Source organism: Passer domesticus, chromosome 4, assembly GCF_036417665.1.
Source record: "Passer domesticus isolate bPasDom1 chromosome 4, bPasDom1.hap1, whole genome shotgun sequence".
NCBI classification, from domain to species: Eukaryota; Metazoa; Chordata; class Aves; order Passeriformes; family Passeridae; genus Passer; species Passer domesticus.
In genome coordinates this window covers 37,512,190-37,529,358 of record NC_087477.1, presented here as the reverse complement: position 1 = coordinate 37,529,358, position 17,169 = coordinate 37,512,190, and the positions used below count along the sequence as shown (strand labels likewise).

The 17,169-nt window shown below is 42.8% G+C and overlaps 2 long non-coding RNA genes across 5 annotated transcripts in view; one reads left to right on the top strand and one right to left on the bottom strand.

The window, feature by feature from the left end:
* Positions 1 to 17,169, bottom strand: part of LOC135298960 (uncharacterized) — a 167,866-nt gene that overhangs the window by 66,896 nt on the left and 83,801 nt on the right. The gene's annotated exons all lie outside the window — the stretch shown is intronic.
* Positions 1,314 to 8,885, top strand: LOC135298962 (uncharacterized). The gene is made up of 3 exons (XR_010361011.1): positions 1,314 to 1,519; positions 4,723 to 4,808; positions 6,900 to 8,885. It is a non-coding gene; the product is annotated as an uncharacterized LOC135298962 (long non-coding RNA).

The window sequence follows — 17,169 nt, the reverse complement described above, 5'->3', positions numbered from 1 at the left end:
ACTTGAAAAGCTACAATAGCGCTAAGTATTTTACCCCTTCAAAGCACTTTATGGACATGAAAAAACAGCACCTCTGTGAAAGAGTTAATTATTACTCTCCCCATTTTATACATTGGGGAAGCAGAAGTGCAGAGAGGTTAAAAGTCTCCACTGAGACCACCCAGCTTGTCAGGGTTTACATGAAGGGGACACACACTCTCCAGCCTTAGAGCACAACCAACAGGCAGTGCTCCCCAGATGCAGCCTGAGTGTGCAACAACAGCAATCCACTCATAGCAGTGGCATCCTGTCCCCATACTATGTTTCTTTCTTGTGAAAGGACTGGAAGACTGGCGAGGGAAGAAGCAAGAGGCACTAACCTTCCCCTGGAATACCTCACAGAGAGGGAAGCCATACTGCATATGAGAGGCTCTCCTGCTTTCTGTACATTGCCTATTAAAAGCAACATTTTTGGTGACCTACTGTCCTAGCCATTTGCCACAGGAGCACATTGTCCCACAAGCCATGCCCATCAGCGGAGATGCCACCACTGGTGTAGCACAAAAGGCACAGGGTACACATGAACACGCCAGCACTGGGGGAAACAAAGGATCTGGCAAGTGTTCTGCTGTGGGCTTTTCTTAGTGTAGCAGTGAGCACATTCCATGGGTCAAGCAGGCAGGTGTGCTGCTAGCAAAGCAATCCAGGTGCCCCAGAATGGGACTTTTGCCAGGGTCTTGAGGCATTACCCTTACAGCAGGAAACAGCCTCCCTAGTGGAATGGTCCTTACTGAAAACTGCACATGGGTCATGTTTCAAAGGAAGGGGCTTGAGGAAGGCAGGAGCTGGGGAAGCCTCACACATCTTTTCAGAGGACAGGGCTTATGCTCATCTGAAGAGGACTGGCCAAAAGAGCCACAAACAGACCACTCACAATTGGTTTAAGAAAGCTGGCAGCATTTAAGGATGAACACTGCTTGTCCTCTGGATTCATTCACCTTGTATTTCGCACAGTTCCCACTCTGAATGAAAAACAAGAGCCATCTACCTTCTGTCACTGTCCTTTAAATTCTCTCCAAGCATAATCCCAACAACCTAGCCTCGTGCTGAAGTCTGCAACCCTGCCTTAAACCTTCAGGGCACTTTCACAGAATCACAGAATCATTTAGTTTGGAAAAGACCTCCAAAATCATTGAGTCAAACCTTTGCCTGATCACCATCATGTCAACTAGACCTGAGCGCTACACGCCACATGCAGTTGTTTCTTTGAACACATCCTGGCATGATGATTCCATCACATCTCTGAACTATCCATTCCAAAGTTGAACAACCCTTTCCATGAAGAAATCAAAGTTGAACCTCCTCTGATACAGCTTGATTCCTTTTGCTCTCATTCTGCCACTGGTTGCCTGGGAGAAGAGGCCAACCCCCACTTGGCCCCAGTCTCATCTCAGGTAGTTGCAGAGAGCAATAACATCTCTCCTGAACATCCTTTTTTTCCAGGCTGAACACCCCCAGCTCTCTCAGATTCTCAGCTCATGTAAGTTATTCTAAAGACCCTTCAGCAGTTTCATTGTCCTTCTCTGGACACATTACAGCACCTCAGTGTCCTTGTTGTGAGGGGCCCAGAACTGAAGAGAGTACTCAAGGTATGGCCTCACCAGTGCAAAATACAGGGGGACAATCACTGCCCTGTTCCTGCTGGACACAAGCCAGGATGGCCATTGGCCTCCTTGGCTACCTGGGCACAGCTGGCTCACGTTCAGCTGCTGTCAGCCAGCACTCCCAAGTCCTTTTGCAACTGGCAGCTTTTCACTCTTCCCCAGCCTGTCGTGCTTGCCTGGGACCCAGAGAGCAGGACCCAGTACTTCTGTGTTGGACCTCACACAATTGGCCTTGGTCCATCAATCCAGCCTGTCCAGATCCCTCTGCAGAGCCTTCCTACCCTCCAGCAGATCAACACTCCCACACAACTTGGTGTCATTGAGATTTCAGACAGCTCCGGGCACTCTGCTGCTCACCAGACCTTGTGTTTTGGGGCAAGAGAAAACAAGAACAGCTAGCCCTGACTCACCTATCAGTCACAGGGGCTACAACCAAACACATAACATGACAGCAAGTCTGCAGGCGGGGAGTGACTCATGGAACCCAGGAGGGGCTGTGGCTCGCCCAGCATGGCCACGTCTGGGTGAGGGTGGGGAGACAGCTCATGCATGGCAATGTGGCGCCGCGGGAGCCACAGGACACGTCTGTTCTGCTGGCCTGCTGCTGCCCCCCTTCCAGCTTCTCCTGCAGCTCTGTTCCCTCCCTTCAAAAGCATGGAGGGCCACAGAGCCTGCCTGTACACCCAGGTACCTCCCTGCCCCACACGGTGGGACAGCGAGCCCTCCCGTCACCCGGGCTGGGCCCTGGGTGCCCGTGCGGTGTAGGGCCCGCCAGCCCTGGCAGCAAACCTCCTGCCAATGTGGCAGGGCAAGGAAGAGGCTGAATAATGAACCCTTGCTGCAGGGTGTCCGATGAGGCATGTGGAGCATAAGGACACGATATTTGGCAGCAGGAGCCTGCCTTTCTGCTTTGTGGGCTCTTTGCTGGCTGCCTTGCACCTCCTGACGTCGGCACTCTGCGTGTGGCGTAGGCCAGGCTGCCTCGGGGGCACCAAGGGGGCCGGCTGGGCCTGGCATCCCCTCCCTGGCACTGCCGTGAGCAACAGCTCCCACTGCTCCCAAGAGGACTCTGGTGCCATCACAGGGCGACCTGTCAGGGAGTCTGGCCTCGGGCTTACAGCAAGAGGACACAGCTGAAAAAAACATCTTTACTCCAACAAGGCAGCGGCTTTGCTGCCAAAAAAAGAAAATTATTTAATTTCTCAGGACAAAAGGGAGCTGAAAATTGGGATGAGAAGAAAGACAGAAAAGAAATAATGCAAATCAAAGCACATTCAGACATTTCACAATTGTATAGTGAGAAAGCATAAAGAGCCTTCACAAACAAGCAGTCACAGACATGTTCCAGCTTCAAAATCAAGGGTGACAAAAAAGTTGCATTTAAGGAAGAAACATTTATCAAATGAGAAGCTAAATTCTGTGAGGGAAGATCCCTAAGCTTCCTTCAGAAAAGATATGTAAACTCCTGAGATGTTTCCAATTTTTTTTTATTAACCCTCTTATCTTCCCATTCCTTGCACAGACTTATTAAAGAAAACACAACCTAGTACATTGGTTTGTAATACTCCTGACACTCATGATCAATGGTGTTATATGTTGAAAAACTACATTTTTGCCTCTAAAACACATTTAAAGTTATGAATAATTTGCAGTCCACCCTGCCCCTTATCTCCCTGATCTTTTAATTACTGACGACCACTGTATACTCTGGCAACCACTTGGAAAAGCCATGCAGGTGTTTCTTGCAAAGTTCTGCTTGAATTCTCTGTGCAGTGAACACGATATGGCCTCAGGTCATTCTAACTGGGCTTGGATTCATAATAACAACGAATTTGAGTGCCTTCCCAGAAGGCTGCAGCCTCATTTGCACTGTGTAGTGCTAGAAGCACATCTGGTCACAAACAACTTGAAATTGCACATAAGCAATGCTTTGCTGTTCATATATCCTGCCAGCATGGGTAAACCCTAAAACCCATGGGTAGTTGCTTCTGTCTGGTGGTCTGATGCTTGCTCACTTGTGGCTGCTGGATCTGCTGCCAGTGCACTCAAAGCAACTTCATAGGAACAGGAATAACAAGATAAAGCCTTGGAAAGCTCTGCCTGGATTTCTTCTTGCTGCTGTGCTAACAGTAAGCCCAGTCACAGGAGCAGAAACTGCCCTAGAAGACCAAGTGCATTTGAAGGGCCCTCACAGGCACGACTCTCCTTGAATATCAAAATCCTGAGGAAAATTTTCTCCATAGGCCACCCTAAAACATTTATTTATTAACGCTGCTTTCGGAAACTACAGAACACAAGTCCCATTACAGACCTACTACAGAACTACTTCCACATCAAAGCAACCTGATTCTTCCACGAGATTTGGAAAGTCTCAAGTCTTAACCCTCCTGAAAACCAAAGTACCACAAATATTTACTTCTCTGTCCAAAACACACCTTGGTTCCTGCTTGTGTTACAGGCACCACCACTTCCTTTTTGCTCCCTCCCCATGCTCTTCCTTTGGTTCCCTCTGGCTCCAGATTCAAGCACAGCCAGCCATTGCACTTGCTGAAAGCAGACTGCACATGAAACCTCTTTTTTTCAGTCCAACCTGTTTCTCCTGAGCAGAGTAGGAAGAGCCATTAGATTGGGACTTTAGCAGCACTACTGCTACAAGCAGTACTGGTCACCTTGCTTCTGATGTTAACTGTCTTGAACAGAAGATATGTAAGCAGTAAAAGCATTTTGATTTGCTGCTATGCAAGTCCCCTAGCAAAAACTGACAGTGCTGATCTGTACTAATTGTCATTATCCTACATCCCTCCTCAGGCTGGTGAACTGATACTTGGATCAAAATTTGAACTGTCCCATAATTCAAAATGTGCTTAAAAATGTTCAAGTCCAACTTCCTACTCTTCTGCTATCAGAAGAACGGGAGATGGACTTGGACTTCTCTTATAATTGCTCTTTCTCATGGTTTTACATGGACTCTTTTATTTCTTGAATATTTATTTGGTACCATTCTGGACATAGTTAATGTAGATTTTCCCTCCATCCATTTTTTGCTTCCTGTCCTCTGCTGGTTTGAATCCACCTGAAGAACCATGTGTGGAGCTGCTTCATTTCATTCCATAATCCAAGGAGGCACAACACACCTGTACATTCCTGTATTTCTTGCAGTCTAAGGTAAGGCTTGCAAATAGCAAGGCTTTAACCAAACACGCTTGAAAGTGCATGCTTCCAAAGGGTGGCTGTTAGGGATTTAATTTGAATCAATTTGGGAAGGGGAATCCCACTTTTGGATTCTTTATCACAAGCTGGGAGCTGTACTCAATGATCCTTATGGGTCCCTTCCAACTTGAGATACTCAAGTTATGAAGTTATAAGAAAAAAAAGACTGTCAAATGGAAGAAGGGAAGGTTCTGGGAATTCTGCAATTGTTTTTTTGCCAAGAAACCTTTTTGGTACCCACATGCTCAGATTTTCTGTCCCATCCTATCCACAATTCTCAGAAAGTGCTTCTCCTTGCTATCCCCTAAAGGAGAGAAGTGCCAAACCCTAGCAATATAAAGCATGTAAATGCCTGAATAAAAATACTGTAAGGATGAGAAAGCTATATTGGATTAATTTTAGTCTAATTTGCCATGTAGAGAGGTGCAAGGAGGAAAGAAAAACAGCTTTATCTGAAGTACTTATATGATCCCCATTACCGGAGCATCTTAATTCTTTACAATCTCTAATGTATTTATGCTAAAAGCACACTTGTGAAGGAGGGAAATATTATCTTCTGCATTTTACAAATGAGGAACAGGGATTTAGATACTTAAAAATTATTTATGAGTAAAACTCTCACTGATTTCAACTGAAGCTGGATACGCAAGTTCTCCTGAGAATTCAGCCCAAAGCAGGTACAACATGCACAAGTAACCAAATAACAATTAAAAATCTTGACACTTTTTGAGCTCAGCTGCCCAGAGGCACACAAACCATGGAGTACAAGTCCCTCAGTGCACTGCTACCTCCCCAGCTCTGCTCTCCCTGTTCCAGCAGCTGTTACTCCTGGTGCTGAGTTTGTCTTCTTCCTTACCCCTGCTGAAAAACATCCTGCTTCCTCCAGACCATACTGTCAACCCATCAAGATCATTTAGACTCCAAAGCTTGTCTCTGAAGTGTCCACTCTTCTTTTCTGGCTTGCTCTCACTGCAGTAAGGACTCTCCGTACTCCATCGTGTAACTGCCTACCAATAGCAATAAAAGGCATCAAGCAGAACAAGACTCATCTCAAATCTCAGCTATGCTTTACGTATTCCTCAATCTGACAGGGAACTGATCATCATTCAACTGTGCAAAGCACAGTTTTGCCCCCATTTGTTCATCTTAAGGCCATGACATTTATGCCCTCGAGAATGTCAAACACCTTAGTAAAGTATGATTAAATGGTGGTTCCTCTTATGAGGTGTATTTTCTGTACCTAAGAGAAAACCAGATTAATTTGACATGACTTTGAGAGAGAACGCGATTTAACCTATGCCATACAGCCACTTATAGACAAGAAGAAAAAATTTAGGAAGTCTACAGTAATAAGAATGGGAGTCATTCTTAGGTTCTGCTGAACCTAGATGGTTTCCATCTCCTCCTAGAAATATTAAAAAACAAGTTTCTGAAGAATATTCATGTTATTGCTTTCTGCCATAATTGGTTGAGAAATGTTTGGATATACATGTTTTCTCCTGTAATTTGGCCCCAGAAAAATTATTCATTTTTCTCAACCCAGCTAATACCTTTTGGAACTGCTAAGTGAGGCTTTGATATTCTCCATTCACTGTTTACAAAGACTTCATAAAAGAGGTCCTGTGAAACTACTTTTGTTTTAATAATTGTTATCAAATTAATTTGTTATTTGACAGCAAAGTCACTCAAGTATAAGTGTATCAGTGTCACTAAAATTACTGTTAAGAGAAATTGGTAACGTGCCAATTTCTTACTCTGTCTACCTTCAGTACGTGCCATTGTGTTCAGTTTTTGACATGCTCAATTCACATCATGCAGATGTTCTTTTGGAAATGAAATCTTTCGCTTTTCAGTTCATTAGATTAAGGCAAAGTCTTTTCTGCCTTGGTCTTAGACTTTTGCTTCCCTCCAGTGTTTCTGATGGCTCTCACACAGATTGCAGTGGCAAAATTGTGAGCAGTTCATAAGGGGGCCAAATCCTTTCAGATGTTGTGTACAAGTTTTAGGGCTGTTTTCAGATTGACTTCCTTTCTTGTTTCCTTGCAGATATCCCTTTGATCCACAAAGTAGATTTGGACATCAGATATACAGTCAGCATGTGGGACAATTTTCCTACAAACTGGCCACATTCACAGTCATGACTAGTCTGTTGGATCTCCAGAGATCAAAATGAAATATATCCAAAGTCTGCATTGTTTTTCTACGCCCTAGACTGCAAGCAAAGTAGTCTTTGAGCCAAACTTCCTTAAAGTTGACAGGACACCAGACTTGAGTCATCTGGGCACCAGACTGGATCCAACTCCAGTAGCTGGAGATGAAGACAAATCTTTTTAATTTATCATAGGAGAGATTAAAAGGTGCTGATCAAAGTCTAAGCACTACTGTCTTTGTCTGGGCTACCATGATTATTTCAGTTAAGCTGCCACTCACTGGCACCTCAATATAACTTCTTTTTTGATTCTCTCCAAATATGAAACACAAATAAGCAGAACTTGTACAAGGTGACAGGGGTTTGTTTTGTTTTATATTGCGTTTCATATTTTTTTAAAGAATAATAATCAAGAGAGTGGAGTCTGTATTTCTTACAGTCAATGCACAGGGTCTTCTGTTTTTGCTCCAGTGCCCTGGTTTTGTCCATGCCCTTGCTTGGCAGGAGGGAGCAGCTCTCCTCTTAGAGCAGTGAGGAGGCTTGGCTGGCTCAAAGAGAAACCACTACGGTCTAGGCTGGGACACGACCATCTGCAAACCCTCACTGCCCTCCTGGCTGGAGGCAGCAGTGGCAGGGAGAAGGTCTATAGGGTGGAAAGGGAGGAGAAACCCTTTAGCCATCCAAACAACCAGCAGCAAGGGCTACAGGAATGCATATCACACCTTTGCTGGCTATGGCTATTATTCAAGTGGTTTGAACAGATGGATGACAAACACCATGAAGTAAAGAGCACAGAGCAGAACAGCCAAATGCTGTCTGAGGTACACATTCCTGCAGGAGACAGGCAGCCCAAGCCTGCAGTCCCTCTTAGGACTCCCACAGGACCATGAAGCCAGACCAAAGGAAGGACAGGCTGTTCTAGAAGATTTCTATATACCAGGTTTAAAATGGAGAAGCAGATGTAGCTGAGCTTTGGGTATGAAGGCTTGAGCTTTCCACAATCCTCTGTACTCTCATAGCAATTTCCAGTGCTCCAAGTTATCGCACATCAAAAAGAAAAGCAGGTGCAACAATTCGACAGCCAGGCCACAGCTAGAATGAAGCCCCAAAGAGGGAAGAGCTGGACCAGCATCTTCATGAGGAGTGGCCTTGAAAGTGAAAATATTTAATCCTCCTAATTTTTAAACTAGTTTCTCTCAGGTTTTTTAACCATTTTACTAGCTTCAGAGATTTCTTCAATTTCAAGGTTAAGAGGTTAGCAAGATTTGCTCCAGCTGTCTTTTTATTTTTTTTTTTTAATAATACAGGAGTGTGACATGAGAAACTGAGCACAAATTTTCTATAATTAAGACAGGAAACCTCCTGAAACTAGTCAAGTTTCAAAAGCAAATATATATTTAAGCACAATCACAGTATTCCAGGAAAATTTTAAAAGCTTTAATCATGAGGAGAGGGTAAAGGCACTTTTATTTCAGGCATAGTTCAAGCATCATCCATCTTCCTTCCCTTCCATAAAGTCAAACGTTCTCAAGTTACAAGTTTTGAAAGATTTTTCCAAGTCTCCATTTTCCTTGGAGCTTAATGCTGTCTTTAATCAAGGCTTCCTTGGGGAGCTCTACAGCCTATTCTACAGTCCTTGTAATCAGCATTATTTCTAGTTAGTCACTTTTCCAGCTTCAGTAGTAGAAATCAAGAATCATTTTCAAATTTATGATTGCATCAAAAATAGAATTTAATTTAAAATTATTTAATTTTTCACGTTAACTCAGCTGAATTTTCCTAGCAAATACGGTAACCAAAGTTCCGCTACTAAGACTCTTTCTAGGAGGAATGCGCTTCCTTTGCTGCAGAGAATTCTGGACAATATTTTTTTTAAAGTCAAAAAAAAAAAAAAAAAAGCTCCTGAACAAGTTCCTGGTTTAAACTTAAAGACAGCTCTCTGGAAAGTGGCCACAGGGTTCTGATATATCTGGTCAAAATATATCTGAATTTTCTGGTCAAAAACCACAGGGTTCTGAATATATCTAGCAACATGTATAAATCCTACACATATTTAAGAGTACATAAAACATAATTGATATAAACCCCAGAAAAGGGAGAAAGAAATAGATACTTTAGGTACTTGGTAGAAGTATTTGAGATATAGAGTATTTGAGAAGTATTTTGAGATATTAGAACTCACCCTAAATTAATAAACAAGAAGAGTTTCTACAGTAAAGAGTCAGAGAAGTGGTATCATGACAAATACAGTAGAATAGAAATAAACTACAAGCAATGCTGACTGCAAAGAATGAACGACAAGAGTCTTTGGAGCCATCTGCAATGAGGATGAGAGGTGGGCTCCCACACTGCAGCCCTGTGCCTGCCCTGAGCAAGTTGTCCTGTTGCAGGGTTACATCTCAGAGGAACTGGACTGAAACGCCTTCCTGACTTCTACCTGTTGCCCCAATCTTCCTGGGCTGCAGCAGCAGCTCTTAGGGGTAGACAATCTCCATTAACCCTTCCCAGACTGCTGCTGGTCCTCTGAATAAACCTATTACAAGCAGAGAAAATTGTACTTGTTTCCTGGACTCACTGCTAAGCACTGTTAGCAAATTTGGTAATGTTTCAAGAATATTATAACAATAACCAGTTAGGGATATGATAGACAGTGCTTCCCTACAGTGCCTTCCCTCTTCAGGAATCAGCTGCTGGCAGTATTGATTCACTTGCTAATGTGGAAAAGACAATGCAGAGGCTTTAAAAATATTTTTGAGCAAAACAGTGCAAAGCACATATCGTGGTTTAACCTCAGCCAGCAGCTAAGCCTGACAAAGCCATTTGCTCACTCCTTCACCAGCAGGATGGGGAAGAGAATCAAAAAGTTAAAAAGGTCAAAAACTCGTGGGCTGAGATAAAGGCATTTAAATAGGGAAAGCAAAAGCAGTGTACACAAGCAAGGCAAAACAAGGAATGAATTCAGTGCTTCCCATGGGCAGGCAGGTGTTCAGCCTTCCCCAGGAGAGCAGAGCCCCATCACACATAACAGTGACTTGGGAAGACAAACGCCATCACTCCAAATGTCAGTCCATCCTCCTTCTTCCCTCCACTTTATATTCTAAGCATGATGTCATATGGTCTGGAATATCTCTTTGGTCAGTGTGGATCACCTGTCCTGGCTGTGTCTCCTCCCAACCTCCAATGCAACCCCAACTTCCTCACAAACATGCCAGTACGAAAACATCTTGGCTCTGTGTAAGCCCTGCTCAGCAGTAACAGAAACATCTCTATATTATCAACCCTGTGTTCAGCACAAATCCAAAACTTAGCCCCATCTTCCCACTGTGCAGAAAGTTAATTCTAGCCCAGTCAAAACCAGCACAGCACAGAAGGTATTTACAGAAATTACAGTTTGGGGTAAATTTAGAGAAAAATCAGTGTGACATCCCCACCAATAGCAGGTGTGTGTGGTCAAGCTGATAGATAAATTACCAAACTGGCGAGATCCTGTTTCCTAGAAAGAGTAAAGTACAGCATTTTCCTCCTGTTCAGACAGCAAGAAAAGAGTTCAGCTCTCTTGTCTGGATGGATCTATGCACTGTTACATTTTTGTGTTTTTAGCAAGAATATATTACTGAAGTATAAATGAACATACCAAAATAGTTGACAGATAACAAAGGGCATGGAAGAACAAATCACATGAAGATGTTTAGAGGAACAATGTCTTCAACATCAAACAATGTTTGCTATTCCAAATGTTTCTTGTATCAAAACATAAGATTTCAGAAGAAGATCTGAAGGAGAGATGGGTGACAGGACAGCTTAAGGAAAGTGTTTTCTCAATTTAAGTGATGGCCAGGGACACAGAGGGAAGAAGAAGCAAAACAAATAGGGAAGACAACAAGAACAATGTGGTGATAGCTGTTGTCATGAAGCTGGGCTGAGTGGGTTCATAGGACAGATTTTCTGATGAGGCACTGAAGAAAGAGCTGAGGGTCAAGGAAAGACTGAAGTGGAGAGAAGCAATAGCTGAGATCACTTAAGAGAACAGAGAGGAGGGAGAGGATGCCGAGAGTGGCAAAAAAGTGACAGACATTAATGGATGGGAGGTCTCAAGAGGGCAGGGTGAGGCAAGGGGCAGGGGGTAAATATGCTTTGTTGAAAGAAGTGGAGAGGTGAGAGAGAAAGCTGTGCTCAAACTGATCAGAGGAGGACCAGTGTTTTGGGAAAACAGAAGCACGGCTCTTTCAGTGAGTGGGAGTGTTGCTCTGGGCTTGTAAGTCAAGGGAGATGAAGGAAAGAAGACAAAGGGCTAGGAGGTCAAGCAGGATGTCAGCCAAGAAGGCAAAGGCAACTTCAGATGAGATTATAAAGGAAAGCAGGAATCGTAACAATTAGAGGTAGGATGGGAGAGCAGCCATGATTCAGGGGATGCCTGCTCACTAGTACTCCCTGCCATGGAAGAGGCTGGCCAGGGCTCTTAGACACACACTGCAGGAATACTGCAGGGCCTTTACAAAATCTGGCAGTCTTTTAAATCCTGGTCTCTTCCCACCCACACCCCACCAAAATGAATAGCTCCATTCATTTGGACCAGAGTATTGATTTCAGAGTCTTCTCTAACATGGAAATTCATAGAGGCCTCTTTGCCTTTGCTAAACCATTTCCTGACTGTTTCTCCAAGATCAGAGCGTGCCTCCTCCTGACCCCAGGGAGAGGGAGAGCCCAGCCTAGAATGCTGGCAAGGCTGGTAAAAGAGCCAGTAATGAGCACATCAGCCCCTGATCACAAAGGCCAACACTGCAGAGTCCTCTTTCCTTTTTCTTGCCAATGCGTGAACAAGCCACTGTCATCCCCTCTGTCCCAGTAAGTTTGCCATGGGTTTAGACAGACCAAGGATCTTCAAGCACAGCCTGCATTGTTAGGGTACAAACATTCACATTTAAAACTCCTGGAGAAAAGTGCAGCAGGCTGACATCCGTTTGTGATCAAACACAGCGTGTCTCTGTGGAAGGAGCCGACACAACTGCTGTGAGATCATTATCAGGGCACCGCGAGCAGAGCAGTGACGGTTTGACAGATACCACACCAGGACCTCTGCCTGCCACCTCTACTGCTCGCTTGCTCTCACAACTCTTGCTTTTTCTCAACCTACAGTTTGGGTTGTTTTTTTTTTTGCTCTTTACTTATAAGTGCTTTATAACACTTTAAGACTGTGCTTTTGCTCTTATTTAGGGCACATCTCGTGTGACACTGTCTGGCAGGGAAGACGTACAATAACATAACATAATTGACAGGTATTCTCCTGAGATTCTAACGACTCCTTATAGCCTGCATGCAAAAGAAATCACATTGAATGTGCAGTGTTTTTAACTTAAGACAACAGAGAATTAGAAGCGTTGAAATAGATGGTTCATATTACAGCCAGCTGTTGCCAGCTGTGCCTTTGAATAGCATTTCTAACAAAATGAAAATAAGAGGCTTATCAGTATCATCCCAGAGAGCAGATAGAAAAGTATTTTGCATTCTGTCATCTTTTTACCTGCTCTTATTTTCTAGAGTAATTTTATACAATTTCCAAAGGTCCTATAATTTCCATAAGTCTTACAGAATCCACATCATCATCCAACAGGTTGATGGTTTACTGGATGCAACTTTCAGGGGATGCTTTGAGCCTGAGTGTTTGGCAACTCAATTCAATAACATCAGCTCTAGAACTGAAAGCAAAGGGTTAAGTGATCTTGGGCAAGGCAATCACACCAATGAATCAATGTTTGTGCTAAGAGTCTGAAGAGACAATATGTTACAGAGCACCAACAATACTAGATGTAGATTTTCTTCCTCAGGCCTTTTGCTTGTAGGGAAGTACCGATGACACATGAGTCATTTTGAATTTCTGCATGAAATAGCTGTGACTCCTTTCTTGAAGGAACAGGTACCAGCTTTGCCCTCCAAAACTCAAAGCTCACACACAGAAGAGTATTCCTTGTATTCTGAGCCTCTCTCTGTTATCCATATGCTTACTTTTCACTGTACACAAAATTATTTTTCATCAGTTTTAAGCAAAGAAAAATGCCAAGTGACAGCTCAGGTTCCTAAGCATGAATGGAGGAAGATTTTAAAAATTCCTGCTGCTGTTTTCAGAGGGGGCATGTTCATCACACTTTCAGCTAATCTCAAGGAGGTTTTAAGTCTTGTCTTAATGAGGCTCACAAGAGGTCTCTTGGTAGTTTTCAGTGTATGCATTACCAGCATCACAGAATTACAAGCCATGAAAGAGCAAGAAAAAGGGACTGCAGGAAGGTAGATAGTAAGAGCTCAAGGATCTTCCATTCAAACAGTCAGTATGAAAGTTCTTGTAGATAGCAGTCATACTTGTTTTGTATGCTAATCCCATCCAGGTTTTAATGTGTCCAAAGAGACTGACAACTAGGAGAATTAGACTTCAAGCCAACTTAAAAGTGAGCTACAGGGAGAACACACACACGAATCATGGCATCTATGGGGGATTGCACAGAGCTGACCTGATTAGCACTGCAGATGAAGGAGCAGCCCACAATAACATGTTCCACACTACAGAGGCTGCAGAAAACCACCTTCAGGGCACACTTACATTCTCTTGCCATGGCTGGCATGTTTCCTCTTTTAAGACAAACTTGCTGTGGTGTCAGACATACTGAATGAGGGCTACGCCACTGGGCTACAGGCAAGACCTCCATGCACACCACCCAGCCATGCTACATTCCCTTACCCATTGCCCAGCTCAGGAGTGAGATATAAATGGCTTTGCAAGGACCTCATGCCCTTCTCTTCATATCACAAAGAGAAGACTTGCAACCTGTGCTGCTCATGTCTTGTTCAGACCAGAAGTGAGTACATTCACACTGTATGGGGATAACTCTGAATCTCTGACATCCAACAAAGGGTGCGCTCCTGGTATTTCTAGCTAGCTCACTTTACTGATACTTGTTACCAGGTAGAAATGCATTTTATAATTAAAAGGTAGGATTAACTTGTACCGGTATTTGAACACAGAAATTAATAGAATATTATATTCCCTATTTCGTTCTACAAATTCAGAGTTATATTTAAAGAATCCATTTCAAAGGAGTCCTTTCCCAACAGCAGAGGACCTTTCAGTAAGTCTTTACAGGAATAAGAATAGGATTGGATCCTAGGACCCCTAGAGAGTACTGTATGGCCCAGATTAGCACTATATTACAGACAAAATTTTCAGAATACCTGACAAAGCAGATCATTAGTTCAAACCTTTCACAGCCTTTATTTCCAAGGATGTTATGAAAATAAAATTACTGAAGCATGTGGAAAGGAGATGAGAGAAGATGTGAGCAAGGCCAAACATTAAAGTGTGAAATAAACATTATTTTTAGAAACTTCCACATGAATAAGATCCCTAGAGGAACAGGATTTCCTATCCTCCAACTGTATCCTCTAAGAGATGAAGAGCCAAACACCATTTTCAGAAGAGACCAGAGAGCTTTGAGGCTGACAAGGAGGACACTACAGCAGGAGTTAAAAATGAAATATCATTATTACAATAAACAGATTAGATTGGAAGGAGTACAAATCTGCCAACTTTTAGAGCATAAGCCAACATCTAAATGGTAAGATTAGAAAGAAAAGAAAAATCTCTGCTGTCTATTTACCCTACAAATGTCTCTGTCAAGGTGTTTGCCAAAGCTTTCTGGAGGCAGTTCAGTACAGCTGAGCAGAACTGGCTGTTAAAATAACAGGTGGGTCCCAAGGTAGTTGTTAAAACCCCTATTAAACAGAGGAGCATCCCTCTAGTTGTGCCCATTCTCCTCCTCATTTCCTCTTTTTCCCATTTTTTCGGGCTCAGACCCAGAAGGCCCCGACTCTCCCTTCATCACAATTCCGCAGCTAGCTGATGGTATGGCAGAAAAACCCTCAGAACCTGAAATATCTTTTGGATATCCAAGAGGATACAGGACAGAGGGTGGTTGAGTACCACAGCACTTGTGCTCCAGGGTGACTACAGTGGGAAAGCTACCAGGGTGGGGCAAACCAAAGCCATCTCATCTACTCCTGTACACACTCCAACAAAAAGTGTCACACTTCAGCTAAGAGCACAAATAGTTAAAAAACAAACAAAACAAAACAAACCCCCAAACCAAAACCAAACAATCCAGTAATGAAAAACCCATAAATCTCTTTACCACATAAAAGTTGGGAACACAGAGAAAGTTAGGCAGGATGCCAACTTCCTGCCACTTTGCAGACAAAGCATGTCACACCTTTAGTTTGGACATTCATAAATAGATTCAAACTGTTGATACTTCAGAGACCAGTGAGCAGAAACAAGGAAAATTCTTTTTAAACTCTAATGACTGTATTCAACTGCAAGACTGCCATGTGGGCAGCAGATGAATAGTAGACATTGTGAGACCATGTCTGGCCTCCCACCCAACACTAGCGTCTGCTGTGAGCAGCAGCATATACTGAAAGAATCATCTCCTTAGCTCTGCATGGATATTGAGGCAAGCTATAAATGCAATAGCTTCTTAAATGAGCTAACAAATTAGTTAACCCTTTATTTAAAAATTGTCATGAAGATGCACCTTACAATCTAGCATGAAGACCACTGGCATCCAAGTTTGGTGATATTGAGTGCTAGTGGAAAATATTTAACTGTCTTTTTTGTTTTGAACAAAAGCAAGAACAGCCTTTACTGAGGACAGAAGATTAGGAAAACACAGATATCAGAAGATGCCTCCCAACCCTTACTGGCTTCATACTTGTGTTTCTTCTTCTTCTGTTTGTGTTTTCTGTGATCAAGGACAGTCAGAGATGGGAAGAAAAGTGAGCATTGACATTTCTCAAGTGATCCTCAAAAGATGTTGTGTGAGATGTTTTCATTAAACCATCATCTCAGTCTCCAGCTAGTCCAAATATTCCTCCTGCCTGCCACCTCCAGTGTGGTAAGCATGTCCTTGTGCACAGACACATCCAGCTGGCTTGGCACACAAGTGTTTTGCATCACCATGCTGTGGCAGCCTGGTCTTACACAGCCCAAGCTCTGCATAAGCCAGAACAGCTGCTGCCCAAAGGAGACAGCAGGGTCTTGTACACCAAAGACAGGTTCAATTCCCCCTCCCTAACAAGTTACTCCACTATTGCATCCTGTCATTCTCCATCTGAGGAATAATCCTATTCCTCTGCACAAAGTGTTGTAAGAATAGAGACTGGTAGGAACTCTGATATTAGAGGAGCAGGAGAAATGTGAATCTCTGAGATGCATTTGCAGGAGCAGAAACCAATCTGTAATGACTCTGAGAACTGCTCTTGCGTCCCACAGCTTAGGCTTAACTGCAGCAATTGCCCTTTCTATATCTTTCAGAACAAGGTCTTCTGTATTCAGTCAAGACTTCAGGGAAGAATTTGGGTTTAATTGAAAGAACATGCCTGCTTAAACTTTGCTTCTGGGTGGAGTAATCAGAGGTGGGTTCAGTTATTTTATTTCTCCCATAAATTATGCAAGTCTAATGTGTCAGTCTTAGAAGTTCTTCCATCTGGAGATGGGACTTGTGCCAATTATGTCATATTTTGTTCTTGCCTCAAGTGCCTCATATTTATTGTATAGGAATCAAAATCCTAAGCAGTTCAGGTGGTGAGTAGATTTCCTTGTGACAATGAAGCATATTTTATTTTAGAACTTTTGGCCAGCTTCCTGCCACTACTTAACAAAAATATGATTTATCATACATAAAATCCACATTTTGGAATAGAAATAGAAAAAAATGTTACAATGGCCCAATTTATCTGGGGAAATTTTATTCTATCATTGCTTGACAACATAATTTTATAGAATAAAACACTTTGTACTGAGGGAATTTCACTTGTGTTAAAATATATTTTTACTGCAAAATAGTGTAGGAAAAGCTTGAATTTTAGAAAAGATTAATAGGCTACATAAGCTCATTCTAAAAGGACATGCCAAGACATTTTTTACAGATGGAATTGTAGTAGGTATCATCTTATTTTAAATGGAAAACAAATAAATGGATGAATAGAATTTATGCGGGCTTGGGTTGGTTTGGGTTTTTTGTGAATAGAAAAATACAGAGTTTTATAAGTTACAATGAAATCACAGAAATCTGCACTGAAGGAAATCAGTAAAACATTGTACCATCCAAATACATGTGGCAA